The sequence below is a fragment of the Mustelus asterias genome, unplaced genomic scaffold, assembly GCF_964213995.1.
Source record: "Mustelus asterias unplaced genomic scaffold, sMusAst1.hap1.1 HAP1_SCAFFOLD_42, whole genome shotgun sequence".
Classification (NCBI taxonomy): Eukaryota; Metazoa; Chordata; class Chondrichthyes; order Carcharhiniformes; family Triakidae; genus Mustelus; species Mustelus asterias.
The window spans coordinates 2,092,218-2,106,850 of NW_027590119.1; the positions used below are offsets into that span (position 1 = coordinate 2,092,218).

The 14,633-nt window shown below is 45.5% G+C and overlaps 2 protein-coding genes and 1 non-coding gene across 3 annotated transcripts in view; 2 read left to right on the top strand and 1 right to left on the bottom strand.

The window, feature by feature from the left end:
* Nucleotides 1-14,633, bottom strand: part of LOC144482794 (uncharacterized) — a 442,920-nt gene that overhangs the window by 203,482 nt on the left and 224,805 nt on the right. The gene's annotated exons all lie outside the window — the stretch shown is intronic.
* The window catches only part of LOC144482732 (uncharacterized), a 221,626-nt gene that overhangs the window by 14,780 nt on the left and 192,213 nt on the right, over nucleotides 1-14,633 (top strand). The gene's annotated exons all lie outside the window — the stretch shown is intronic.
* Nucleotides 159-231, top strand: trnar-acg (transfer RNA arginine (anticodon ACG)). The gene has a single exon. It is a non-coding gene; the product is annotated as a tRNA-Arg (tRNA).

The following is a 14,633-nucleotide window of genomic DNA, read 5'->3' on the forward strand; positions in this document are numbered from 1 at the left end:
AGAGCTTCCCCATTGTCTGAATGCGGAAGTTGTACAATGAGCTTGTTCAGCTGCTCATTCCTGCCCAGCAAAGCTGCTGCTGCTTCTCTCTCTGAATGAAGATTGAGCTTCAGACAGACTCAACCTTCCTCCTGTCTCTCCAACAGCTGTGAGAGTGTGGGCCAGTGGCGCAATGGATAACGCGTCTGACTACGGATCAGAAGATTCCAGGTTCGACTCCTGGCTGGCTCGATGTCAATTTGAAAAATAGTTTGTGAGCTCCTTTTGACCTAAAAGAGGCCAACATCTGTGAGTAAAACACTTTCTTTGCTCCCCTTTTGCGTTTCTTTGGCATTCTGGGGGAAATTGAGGACTTGTTGAATTTTTAACTTCCAGGTCACCACTCGCTGTCTAAATAGAATTCCTCCTCACATTCTTCATGTATCTGTAACCAGGTAATACAGTGCATTACACACAGCATCAGTCAGCTCATTTATGTCCAAATGTAAAACTTTAACGTGGCTGTCAGCTTGAAGATTAATCATGGATCATTTGCACTTCCACAACCCTCTGAGGCAGCGGGTTCCAGGTAATGACCTTTCTGCACCAAAATAAAATTCTTCCCCACATCCTTCCCTTTCTCCCAATCCAGTTATCCAGTCCCACATATGGCACAGATTTTAGTTTCTGGTGTGTAGGCCGGCCGTTACACGTAGATTTTCAGATCTCTGTGTCCAATATAGAAAGTGGTCAGCATGGATCTGTTAATCAGTCTGAATCAGCACCTTCAATAGACTTGGGAGGTCTACCTCTGTGGAGGTAGGCGGGAGTCTCGCATGGTGGTCTGCCTCCCTGGGGCCGGGATCCAGGATGTCGCTAGTCGCGTCCCGGAAATCCTGAGGTGGGAGGGAGAGGAGCCTGAGGTAGCGGTACATATTGGTACCGCTGATGTGGGTAGGAAGGGAGAAGGGGTCATGAAAAGGGAGTACAGGGAATTAGGGAGACAGCTGAGAAAGAGGAAAGCAAAGGTAGTAATCTCAGGATTACTGCCTGTGCCACGGGAAGGTGAGGGCAGGAATGGAGTGAGGTGGAAGATGAATGTGTGGCTGAGGGACTGGTGCAGGGGGCAGGGATTCAGGTTCCTGGACCATTGGGACCTCTTTAGGGGCAGGGGTGATCTGTATACAAAAAACGGGTGGAACTTGAATCACAGGGGGACCAATATCCTGGCCGGTAGGTTGGCTAAGGCTACTGGGGAGAATTTAAACTAGATAGGTTGGGGGGAGGGGAGCTAGAAGAGTTAACTAGGATCAAGGAACTAATTGATGGGGGGGAGGATGCAGGGGTAAGGGGAATTACAAAATTAATGGTAGAGGAGAGGGTGCAAGTGAATGAAGGCGGTAATTTAGATAAGGGAGTAGAGGGAGAGGGTGTTTGCGACTCATCAAAGCGGCTCCAGATAAAAGCTGGAATAAGGACACTTTGCCTGAATGCACGAAGCATTCGGAACAAGGTAAATGAGTTGATGGTGCAAATCAGCACAAGTGGGTACGATCTAGTGGCCATTACAGAAACGTGGCTGAAAGGTGACCAGGACTGGGAGATGAATATCCAGGGGTATCAGGCGTTTAGGAAGAATAGACAGGAAGGAAAAGGTGGTGGGGTCGCGCTATTAATAAGAGATAATATCAGGGTAGTACTGAGGGATGACATAGGCTCTGAGGAACAAAACGTGGAATCATTATGGGTAGAGATGAGGAATAGTAGAGGGAGAAAGACACTAGTAGGTGTGGTATATAGGCCCCGAAATAATAATGTTGAGGTAGGGAGGGCTATAAACAAGCAGATAAGGGATGCGTGTAAAAACGGAACGGCAATAATCATGGGGGACTTCAACATGCACATTGACTGGCAGACTCAAGTCGGTAAGGGTGGAATGGAGGAAGAGTTCTTAGAATGCTGTCGGGATAGTTTCCTTGAACAGCATGTTACGGAACCGACGAGGGAACGAGCTATTTTGGATCTGGTATTGTGTAACGAGGTAGGTAGAATTAAGGATCTTATTGTGAAGGACCCTCTTAGGTCTAGTGACCACAATATGGTCGAATTTCTGATTCAGATGGAAGAGGAGAAAGTTTGGTCCCAAACCAGTGTCCTCTGTTTGAACAGAGGGAAATATGATAGGATGAGGGATGAATTGGCTAAGGTAGCCTGGGAGAGCAGGCTGGCAGGTAGGATAGCTGAGGAACAGTGGAGGATTTTTAAGGAGATCCTTTTCAGTTCTCAGCAAAAATATATTCCAGCAAAAAACAAGGATTGTAAGAAAAGGGAGAACCAGCCGTGGATAACGAAGGAAATAAAGGAGAGTATTAAAATAAAAACAGCTGCGTACAGAGTGGCCAAAAATAGTGGAGAAACAAGTGATTGGGAAAAATTTAAGAAACAACAAAGAGAGACTAAGAAAGCGATAAAGAAAGGAAGGATAGACTATGAAGCTAGGCTAGCAATTAATATAAAAAATGATAGTAAAAGTTTTTATAAATATATAAAAAGGAATAGAGTGGCTAGAGTGAATGTTGGACCCTTGGAGGACGAGAGGGGGGAGTTAATAGTGGGAAATGAGGATATGGCTGAGTCTTTAAATAAGTTTTTTGTGTCGGTCTTCACGGTGGAGGACACAAATAGTTTGCCAAATATTAACGATAGAGGGTTGGCAGCAGGAGAAATACTTAATACAATTAATGTTACCAGAGAGGCAGTGCTGGGTAGACTAATGGGACTGAAGGTGGACAAGTCCCCGGGTCCGGATGGAATGCATCCCAGGGTATTGAAAGAAATGTCAGAGGTAATAGTGGATGCGTTAGTGATTATTTATCAAAACTCGTTGCATTCTGGGGTAGTGCCGGTTGATTGGAAAACGGCTAATGTTACGCCGCTGTTTAAAAAAGGAAGGAGACAAAAGGCGGGTAACTATAGGCCGGTCAGCTTAACGTCTGTAGTAGGGAAAATGCTGGAATCCATTATTAAAGAGGAGATAGCAGGGCATCTGGATAGAAATGGTTCGATCAATCAGACGCAGCATGGATTCATGAGGGGAAAGTCGTGCTTGACGAACATGTTGGATTTTTATGAAGATGTGACTAGGGCGGTTGATGGAGGAGAACCGGTGGATGCGGTGTTTTTGGATTTCCAAAAGGCGTTTGATAAGGTGCCCCATAAAAGGCTGCTGAAGAAGATTAGGGCACACGGAGTTGGGGGTAGTGTGTTAAAGTGGATTGGGGACTGGCTATCCGACAGGAAGCAAAGAGTCGGAATAAATGGGTGTTTTTCCGGTTGGAGGAAGGTAACTAGTGGCGTGCCGCAGGGATCGGTACTCGGGCTGCAACTGTTTACCATTTCTATAGATGATCTGGAGGAGGGGACGGAGTGTAGGGTAACGAAGTTTGCAGACGACACAAAGATAAGTGGAAAAGTGAATCGTGTGGAGGACGGAGAAGATCTGCAGAGAGATTTGGACAGGCTGAGTGAGTGGGCGAGGATATGGCAAATGGAGTATAACGTTGATAAATGCGAGGTTATACACTTTGGAGGAAATAATAACAAATGGGATTACTATCTCAATGGAAACAAATTAAAACATGCTACCGTGCAAAGGGACCTGGGGGTCCTTGTGCATGAGACGCAAAAGCCCAGTCTGCAGGTACAACAGGTGATCAAGAAGGCAAATGGGATGTTGGCCTATATCGCGAGGGGGATAGAATATAAAAGCAGGGATGTCTTGATGCACCTGTACAGGGCATTGGTGAGGCCGCAGCTGGAATACTGTGTGCAGTATTGGTCCCCTTATATGAGGAAGGATATATTGGCATTGGAGGGAGTGCAGAGAAGGTTCACCAGGTTGATACCGGAGATGAGGGGTTTGGATTATGAGGAGAGGCTGAGGAGATTGGGTTTGTACTCGTTGGAGTTTAGAAGGATGAGGGGGGATCTTATGGAGACTTATAAGATAATGCGGGGGGGGGGGGGGGGGGGGGGGGCTGGATAGGGTGGAGGCGGAGAGATTCTTTCCACTTAGTAAGGAAGTTAAAACTAGAGGACACAGCCTCAAAATAAAGGGGGGTCGGTTTAAGACAGAGTTGAGGAGGAACTTCTTCTCCCAGAGGGTGGTGAATCTCTGGAATTCTCTGCCCACTGAGGTGGTGGAGGCTATCTCGCTGAATATGTTTAAAGCGCGGATGGATGGATTCCTGATCGGTAAGGGAATTAAGGGTTATGGGGATCAGGCGGGTAAGTGGTACTGATCCACGTCAGATCAGCCATGATCTTATTGAATGGCGGGGCAGGCTCGAGGGGCTAGATGGCCTACTCCTGCTCCTATTTCTTATGTTCTTATGTATACTCAGGAGAGCACAGTGAGAATTGAGGGAGAGTGTGTGGGATGGAGATTGACAGCTTTTGGAGAATGAGAGAGGAAAGAATGTTCCATAGAAACTAGAATTGTCTGTTCTGAATTTCTATCCTGTACTGACAATGATGTCTATTGTAAATTCCTTTCATAGATATCAGGAGATGAGGATTTATAGACAGAAATTTCAAACTAAACATCACATCAAGATTTGACAGAGCCATTCGATTTATTGGGACCTGAATATCATCGACCTTTGAATCTAGAAAAGCAATGTTTGTCTGATCTGTTTGCTTCAGGAGATTTTAAACATCAGTGTGACTGGAACACACCCGAGTGAGAGTGTTCCAGTCCACTGATAGTGGAAAGAGTTTTAACCAGTTACACAGGCTGAAACAACATTGCACCGTTTACAGTGAAGAGAGATCGTACACGTGTTCTGTGTGGACAAGGATTCAACTGATCATCAAACCTGGAGAGTCACAAGGACACCCGCATCATGGAGAAACTGTGGAAATGTGACGATTGTGGACAAGGATTCATGTTGCCCTGTGATTTGGAAATTCATCAACGCAGTCACACTCGGGAGAGACCCTTCACTTGCTCAGTGTGTGGGAAGGGATACATTAAGTTCTCCCACCTGCTGAGTCACAATCTCACTCACACCAATGAGAGACCCTTTAAATGCTCTGACTGTGGGAGTGGATTCAAAAGCTCTGGAGAACTGGTGTCCCACCAGCGCATTCACAGTGAGGAGAGACTGTTCAGCTGCTCTCACTGCACAATGAAATTTAAATGGTCATCCACACTGCGGAGACATCAGCGAGTTCACACCGGGGAGAGACCGTTCAGCTGCTCCATGTGTGGGAAGGGATTCTCTCGGTCCTCCGAACTGCGGGCACACCAACGAATTCACACTGGGGAGAGACCGTTCACCTGCAGTGTGTGTGGGAAGGGATTCTTTCGGTCATCCACCCTGCTGACGCACAAAGCCACTCACACCAATGAGAGACCCTTTAAATGCTCTGACTGTGAGAGTTGCTTCAAAAGTTCTCGGGATCTGATGTCCCACCAGCGCATTCACACTGAGGACAGACCGTTCAGCTGCTCTCTCAGCACAATGAGATTTAGATCATCATCAAACCTGCGGAACCACCAGCGAGTTCACTCCGGGGAGAGACCATTCACTTGCTCTGACTGTGGGAAGGGATTCACGCAGTTATCCGCCCTGCTGACACACCAGCGAGTTCACACCGGAGAGAGGCCATTCACCTGCTCTGTGTGTGGGAAGGGATTCACTAATTTACCCAACCTGCTGAGTCATAAAGTCACTCACACCAGTGAGAGGCCCTTTAAATGCTCGGACTGTGGGAGTGAATTCAAAATTTCTGGGGAACTGGTGTCCCACCAGCGCATTCACACTGAGGACAGACCGTTCAGCTGCTCTCTCTGCACAAAGAGATTTAAGAGGTCATCCACACTGCAGAGACACCAGCGAGTTCACACCAGGGAGAGACCGTTCATCTGCTCTGTGTGTGGGAAGGGATTCAGTCAATCATTCACCCTGCTGACACACCAGCGTCTTCACACCGAGGAGAGACCATTTACCTGCACCGAGTGTGGGAAGGGATTCACTCAGTCATCCACCCTGCTGACTCACCAGCAAGTTCACAGCGGGGAGAGACCGTTCACCTGCTCCGAGTGTGGGAACAGATTCACTCGGTTATCCAGCCTGCAGAGACACAAAGTCACTCACTCCCAGGAAAGACCCTTTAAATGCTCTGACTGTGGGAGTGGCTTCAAAATTTCTGAGCATCTGATAGATCACCAGCGCATTCACACTGGGGAGAGACCGTTCAGCTGCTCTCACTGCACAAAGAGGTTTGGAAGGACATGCACACTGAGGAGACACCAGCGAGTTCACACTGGGAGAGACCATTCACCTGCTCTGTGTGTGCGGAAGGATTCACTCGATACCCCAGCTGCTGACGCACAATGTCCCTCACACCCAGGAGAGACCCTTTAAATGCTCTGACTGTGGGAATGGTTTCAAAAGCTCTCAGGAACTGATGATCCACCAGTCCAATCACAGCTGCTGTGTGTGCGAAGAAATTCACCAGTTCATCCCTCCTGCTGAGACACCAGCGAGTTCACAAGTGATGACAGGGGTTGGATTCTGCTGTTATTGCTGCTGTTAATCACATCCAGGACTGAACCATGTCCATTCTGACAGTAGGTGAAGTGGAGGGTCGGAGGGTTTCTTTCTGCTGGACTGGCCGGTCTCACAATTCTGCTTCCAGTGGGCTGATGCTCTTTGAGCCTGGGAGAGCACATTTCCACTGAAATGACCCACACAAACTGACGAAGAACATTTATTTTATCCTGGACAGTAAATAATTTTTTTCCTAACGCTGCAGGTAGATCTACAGTAAGTACATTTGTCTCTGTTCCATTGAGTCTACAGCACAGGGCCAGGCCAGTCGGCCCAATTGGTCTGTGTCAGTATTTATGCTCCACATGAGCCTCCACCCACCCCCCTCTTCATCTCCCCCCATCAGCATATCCTTCTATTCCTCTCTCCCTCATGTATGTATCCAGCTTCCCCTTCAATGTATCCATGCTGTTCACCTCAACCACTCACTCGCTGGGCAAAGAGGTTTCTCACTGAAATCCCTGTTGGATTATTGAACCCCTTCATAACCTTAAAGACTTCCATCAGGTCACCCTTCAGTCTTCTCTTTTCTAGAGAAAAGCAGCCCCAGCCTTTCCTGAGGGTTAAATGCTCTCAGTTCTGGGATTATTCTTGTGAATCTTTGTTGCCGCTTCTCCAGTGCCTCTATTTCCTTTTTCTAAATGGAGATCACAAATGTTGACAGTGCTCCCAGTGTAGCCGAACCCTGGTTCTAAACAAGTTGAACTGAACCTCCCTGCTGTTCAATTCTATTCCTCGAGAATGGAACCCTGTATATGGGCCCCACACTTTAGGAAAGATGTGAAGTTCTTAGAGAGGGTGCAGAGGAGATTTACGAGAATGACTCCAGGGATGAGGGACTTCAGTGAGTTGGAGGGAGTGGAACAGCTGAAATTTCTCTCTTTAGATCAGACAGGCATTAGGATTGGGAATGGGGCCATTCAGCCCATTGAGTCCATGCTGGCTCTCTGTAGATCAAACTGTTGCCCTGTTCTCTCTCCGTGTCCCTGCGGATTTATTTCCCTGAAGTTCCCATCCAATTTCCTTTTGGAAACATTCCATTATCTCTGCTTCAGCCGCTCGTAAGAAGTGAGTCCCAGATATTTACCACTTCAAATGCAAACGAGGAGCAGAGAGCACAAAAGGAGGCCGTGTGACCCATTGTGCCCCTGCTGCCTCTTCAAACATTCTCAGCAACAAGGTCAAGGAAGACATGTTAAATTCTAACATGTGACTGGAGCTTTATTTTAAAAATTAATGTTGGATTCACCTGCATGCTTGTGGAAGATGCATTGCTGGCAGGAATTGTCTGAACTAAGAATTTCTTCTATTAATTTGATCAGTTGGAGGACATTATATTCTGTCAAATCTGGCTCAAGAGTAAGGTTGATTGCTCAGTTCAAGTAAGAAGGAAAGCTATTGGCTTGCAGCAAGTGTCTTTTCAAACCAGTTTATCTTGTATTAACCTTATTCAGTTGTGGGACATGGACGTCGCTGGCTGGCCAACATTTATTGCCCATCCCTAGATGCCCTTGTTCAGAGGGCAGTTGAGAGTCAACCACATTGTATGAACCAAATGTGTTCATTAAATATTACTGTATTTAGAACAAAGAACAAAGAAAATTACAGCACAGGAACAGGCCCTTCGGCCCTCCAAGCCTGCACCGACCATGCTGCCTGACTTAACGAAAACCCCCTACCCTTCCGGGGACCATATCCCTCTATTCCCATCCTATTCATGTATTTGTCACGATGCCCCTTAAAAGTCACTACCGTATCGCTTCCACTACCTCCCCCAGCAACGCGTTCCAGGCACCCACTACTCTGTGTAAAAAATCTGCCTTGTACATCTCCTTTAAACCTTGCGCCTCGCACCTTAAACCTGTGCCCCCCAGTAATTGACTCTTCCACCCTGGGAAAAGGCTTCTGACTATCCACTCTGTCCATGTCCCTCATAATCTTGTAGACTTCTATCAGGCCGCCCCTCAATCTCCGTCGCTCCAGTGAGAACAAACCAAGTTTCTCCAACCTCTCCTCATAGCTAATGCCCTCCATACCAGGCAACATCCTGGGGGCGGCACGGTAGCACAAGGGGCGGCACGGTAGCACAGTGGTTAGCACTGCTGCTTCACAGCTCCAGGGTCCCGGGTTCGATTCCCGGCTCGGGTCACTGTCTGTGTGGAGTTTGCACATTCTCCTCGTGTCTGCGTGGGTTTCCTCCGGGTGCTCCGGTTTCCTCCCACAGTCCAAAGATGTGCGGGTTAGGTTGATTGGCCAGGTTAAAAATTGCCCCTTAGAGTCCTGAGATGCATAGGTTAGAGGGATTAGCGGGTAAAATATGTGGGGGTAGGGCCTGGGTGGGATTGTGGTCGGTGCAGACTCAATGGGCCGAATGGCCTCCTTCTGCACTGTAGGGTTTCTATGATTTCTATGATTAAATCTTTTCTGTACCCTCTCCAAAGCCTCCACCTCTTTCTGGTAGCGTGGCGACCAGAATTGAACACTATGTTTCAAGTGCGGCCTAACTAAGGTTCTATAAAGCTGCAACATGACTTGCCAATTTTTAAACTCAGTGCACTGGCCGATAAAGGCAAGCATGCTGTATGCCTTCTTGACTACCTTCTCCACCTGCATTGCCACCTTCAGTGACCTGTGTACCTGTACACCCAGATCCCTTTGCCTATCAATACTCATAAGGGTTCTGCCATTTACTGTATATTTCCTATCTGTATGAGACCTTCCAAAATGCATTACCTCACATTTGTCTGGATTAAACTCCATCTGCCATCTCTCCGCCCAAGTCTCCAACCGATCTATATCCTGCTGTATCCTCTGCTGGTCCTCATCGCTATCCGCAAATCCTCCAACCTTTGTGTCGCCCGCAAACTTACTGATCAAACCAGTTACATTTTCCTCCAAATCATTTGTGCATATTATAAACAGCAAAGATCCCAGCACTGATCCCTGGGGAATGCCACTTGTCACAGCCCTCCATTCAGAAATGCATTCTTCCACTGATACCCTCTGTCTTCTTTGACCACGCCAGTTTTGTATCCACCTTGCCAGCTCACCTCTGATCCCATACGACTTCACCTTCTGCACCAGTCTGCCACGAGGTACCTTGTCAAAGGCCTTACTGAAGTCCATGTAGACAACATCCACTGCCCTACCCTCATCAATCATCTTCGTCACTTCCTCGAAAAACTCGACCAAGTTTGTGAGACACGACCTCCCCTTCACAAAACCATGTTGCCTCTCACTAATACGTCCACTTATTTCCAAGTGGGAATAAATCCTGTCTCGAAGAATCCTCTCCAATAATTTCCCGACCACTGATGTAAGGCTCACCGGCCGGTAATTACCTGGATTATTCTTGCTACCCTTCTTAAACAAAGGAACAACATTGGCTATTCTCCAATCCTCTGGGACCTCCCCTGTCGCCAGTAAGGATACAAATATTTCTCTCAAGGCCCCAACAATTTCCTCCCTTGCCTCCCTCAGTATTCTGGAGTATATCCCATCAGGCCCTCGGGACTTGTCTACCTTAATGTTTCTCACGAACCCCAATACCTCCTCCTTTTTGATCTCAACATGACTCAAACTATCTACACATCCTTTCCCAGACTCATCATCCACCAAGTCCTTTTCTTTGGTGAATACTGACGCAAAGTACTCATTTAATATCTCGCCCATTTCCTCTGGCTCCGCGCATAGATTCCCTCCCTTGTCCTGGAGTGGGCCAACCCTCTCCCTGGCTACCCTCTTGCTCTTTATATATGTATAAAAAGCCTTGGGATTTTCCTTAATCCTGCTGGCCAATGCTTTTTCGTGACCCCTTTTAGCCCGCCTTACTCCTTGCTTAAGTTTCTTTCTACTTTCCTTGTATTCCACACTTGCTTCATGTGTTCCCAGCCTCCTAGCTTTGACAAATGTTTCGTTTTTCTCTTTGACGAGGCTCACAATATCTCTCATTATCCAAGGTTCCCAAAACTTGCCATACTTATCCTTCACCCTTACAGGAATGTGCTGGTCCTGAATCCCTATCAACTTACACTTGAAAGCCTCCCACACGCCAGATGTTGATTTGCCCTCAAACATCTGCCCCATCTGGTAGCTATTTATTAGCTACCAGTCATGAACAGATGAGAAATTAATGAGCCTTAATTGAGTTATAGTTAATCAATGAATCAGTCGTTATAGTAAAAGATTGAGTTTAATTGCTGTGTATGTAAAGAATGTGCAATGAGGATAAATGTCCTGGCGAGAGAGACCTTCAAGCTCTGATTCGCCTCAACATTTGAAACTGTGAGAATAAGGGATTGTATAGAATCAGCTAAAGGGATAGTATGAACCAGTTCTCTTGTATTCCTGTCTAAGATAATAAGAGGTGGTGGTGTTAGTAATTGAGGATCCAGTTAAATTAATCTAGTGGTCAAATTGACCAATTGTCATGATACAACAGGCCCAACTCTGACGTGAAGTAATCGTCACTTTGTGGATAAAAGTAGAGGTTCTGAACGTCTTCCTTGTGAGCCAAATACTGAAAACTCCCGAGGCTGAGTTCCAAGGAAATTACTGTCAGAGAAGGAACCAGAGAGGGTTACTCTTCTACAGACTGATCACCCGCATGAAGCTGTAAAAGTCAATGTCTTAAAGTTTATTTATTAGTCTCTCTATTAGTGCGATGCCCATGGCAGTTTCCCAACTGGGGCGCAGGCCCTGTTATTCTCAGCTAATATTAGCCTCAACTCCATCGCCTGGCTGTCATTGACACGAGCAATAGAGACAGAAAGGTGCCCAGGCTCAAATGGGAAGTCGAAATGTGTGCCTTTAAATGAACTGTTAGGATCTCTGATGATCAACAATTTTTAAAAAAATTCTAAACCCAGTGAGTAAATTAAAGAATGACATGACAAAACTTCAAGTTTATGGCGTTTACTCCAACAAACTGGAAGCAACAATGATTAAACACTTTTTTATAGGGAACATCGCCCTTAAACTGTAAAATTAAACTTTGCCCTTTTACTCTTAACACCATTAAATATCCACTCAATGGATATATTTTACCCTGCCTTGGAATGTTGACACTCTTTCTCCAAAAACCAGCCCAAAGTGATTCTTTCCTCCTCAACAGTTTATTTCCATTGTTTTCCTTTTCCAGTCTGGCAACCTTTAATCCCAGAACTGTCCTTCACAGTGATGGTTCTCCTGGACATTTTCCCACGAACACAAGCAAGGCGAATCTTCCAGCCTTGGTTCAGAATTCTCAGGAATTTGTGACCAACATTCGACATCGGAGCAGAAGTCGGCCATTTGGCCCTTTGAGTCGGCTCCACCGTTTATTTACATCATGGCTGATCTTTTTGTGTTGCGTTCTCGTGCTATACCCGATACTTTTGATGCCCTTATCCAACAAGAATTAGTATAAAGGCAAAATTCTGCTGTTGTTGGAATCTGAAACAAAAACAGAAAATGCTGGACAATCTCAGCAAGTCTGACAGCATCTGTAGAGAGAGAATGGAGGCAACATTTTGAGTCAGGATTACTCTTTGTCAGAGGTGAAGACAAGGAAAATCGGACAAAATTGGGAAGCAATCTATTAAACCTCCTCTGAACCACTTTCAATGCATTTGTATCATTTCTTAAATAGGAGACAAAGCTGCACCGAGTGTTCAAGATGCAGTCTCAGCAACGCCCTGTATAACTGAAGCAGAACATCTTTACTTCTATGTTCACTTTCTCTCATAATAAAGGATAACATTCCATTTGTCAGAACTTTGATTTATTTGAACTAAGATTTATGGGGTTCTCTTGTTTACAATAACCTCCCTAATCGTAAATCACACCAGGTTCCAGTGTCTTAACCATGTGGTAAGAAAGAACACATTAAATGGTGAATTCAGAAAGTTTATTTATCATTAAAAATGTAACAAGTCAGAAAGATAAAAACGGAGTGTCGATTAACAGTTAATAGAGAAAGTTTAACATTAACAATTGAACAGACTTCTCTCCATCCCTCTCAGACCAGGACATGAAGTGACCGCTCCAAAAACATGGATAACTTGTAAAACCAACAGCTCTCAACACCTCTCTGTAAACATCTCTCCCTCCACCTCTCTCTACCAAATTGCCTTCTCAACACCACTTTTTTATACTTTAAAAATGCCGAAAGCCCATCTTAGCCAATTCCCATAAATCTTCAATTATAAACTAAAATAGACATGAGTTTTCAGATGATTTGAAAAGAAATGAACTGTCTGCTGAAAGGGTTAACTTTTCTACAGAACCTAAAGGGATGGGGAGTGAGCAGCAAACACTTGGCCCTCAATAATACCACTTTACACAAGTATAAAAATCAAAACAAACTCGATTGTAAACTTCATCTCTTAATTTTTTTGTTATATTCCAGAACCTAATTATTTTCATTTGATCAGTTTTTGTTAGGGATGGACAACTTCTGTTCTTTATAAACTGATTCACTCATTTTGTTTATTCTACATGGGCTCGGAGAATCAGAACCCAGACTTTATCATCCTTATCCTTTTTCTCCCTTTGCCACCACTCCCTCTGTTTTGCGGGAGGGTCGTGGGGATTCCAATCAGAACTAATCATTTTATCAGAAAAGTTAAATACTGCGGATGCTGGAATCTGAAACAACAACAGAAAATGCTGGAAAAGCTCAGCAGGTCTGGCAGCATCTGTGGAGACAGAATAGAGCCAATGTTTCAAGTATGGATGACCCTTCATAAGAGCTGTTATGAAATGTCTTCCAGACTTGAAACGTTGGCTGTATTCTCTAATAATTTTATCGATAAGTTTCTTGTTCTTAGTTTCCAAACAGCAGGTAAGAGACCTGTCCAGTCCTCACTCGAGCTCTGATTTTTCACTGGCCATGCTTGGGTCAGTTTATAACCATTAGAATCTACTCTGAGGTCTGCTTTTCAGTCCAGTGCTACTTGGAGTATACCGTCACTTCACTGACTATTGGGTCACATGTCCCTCACAGTTCTTATCACAAATTTGGGATAAAATAATTTAAACAATGCCTGAGAACGCTTTTTAACTTCTTAACCAACTACCTACCACTGTTTGTTGATTGGTCAGACCCCCTTTTTACAGATTCGGGTATCTCAGCCGCTGAACACCAGCCGGTCCTGGAATAAGTTTAATTCTAACCCATTCTGAGTAAATATTCTCACCAGGTCCTCTGTCGGGGCCCTGCTAAGCAGCTTTAATGGTCCGTGATTGCAGAAACTGAGCAGTCACAGGAATGTGGTCAAGATAGTCCAGTCCCACAATGCCTCACATTCAATCTGCAGTCCTTCAATTATAACAGAATATGTGGCTGTATGTAGCTGCCTCGGCCGTGGTCAACCCCAACACTGCCTTCCTGAACTGCTACAATGCCTGAGGTATAAGTGCACCCACAGTGCTGTTAGGGAGGGATTTCCAGCTACACATTCCATACTTCCTCTAGACTGTAGGTGGATACCAGATTGATATATTCCATTCACCCACACCCAAGGTGAGTTATTCCAATTTCTTTATTGTCCAGGACAATATATTCACAATATCTTTCAAACAGAAATTAAAGAATATTTTGATGCAGTGCATGGTACTGACCTGGAACTCGCTGCCTACGAGGGTGGAGGAAGTGGAGACAATAAACAATTACAAAGGAAATTGGATGGGCTTCTGGGGGCGTTTCAAACAGAAATGCTGACTAAATATCTCTGAACTTCCTAACACCCGGTCACTCTGTGATCCTTGTGAAATTTGAAACCAGGTATTCGCAACAAGACTCAAAGAGCATCAGCCACTGGAGGCAAAGTTGTGAGACCGGCCAGTCCAGCAGAAAGAAACCCTCCGACCCTCCCCATTGACCAACTGTGAGAATGAACAGAATGCAGTCCTGGTGTAATTGAGAGCAGAAACAATAACAGCAGAATCCAACCCCTGTGAACTTGTTGGTGCCTCAGCAGCTGTGATGAAATTCTGAACCCTTTTTATACACTGAGCAGGTGGACGGTTTCTCCCCAGTGGAACCTCGCTGATGTC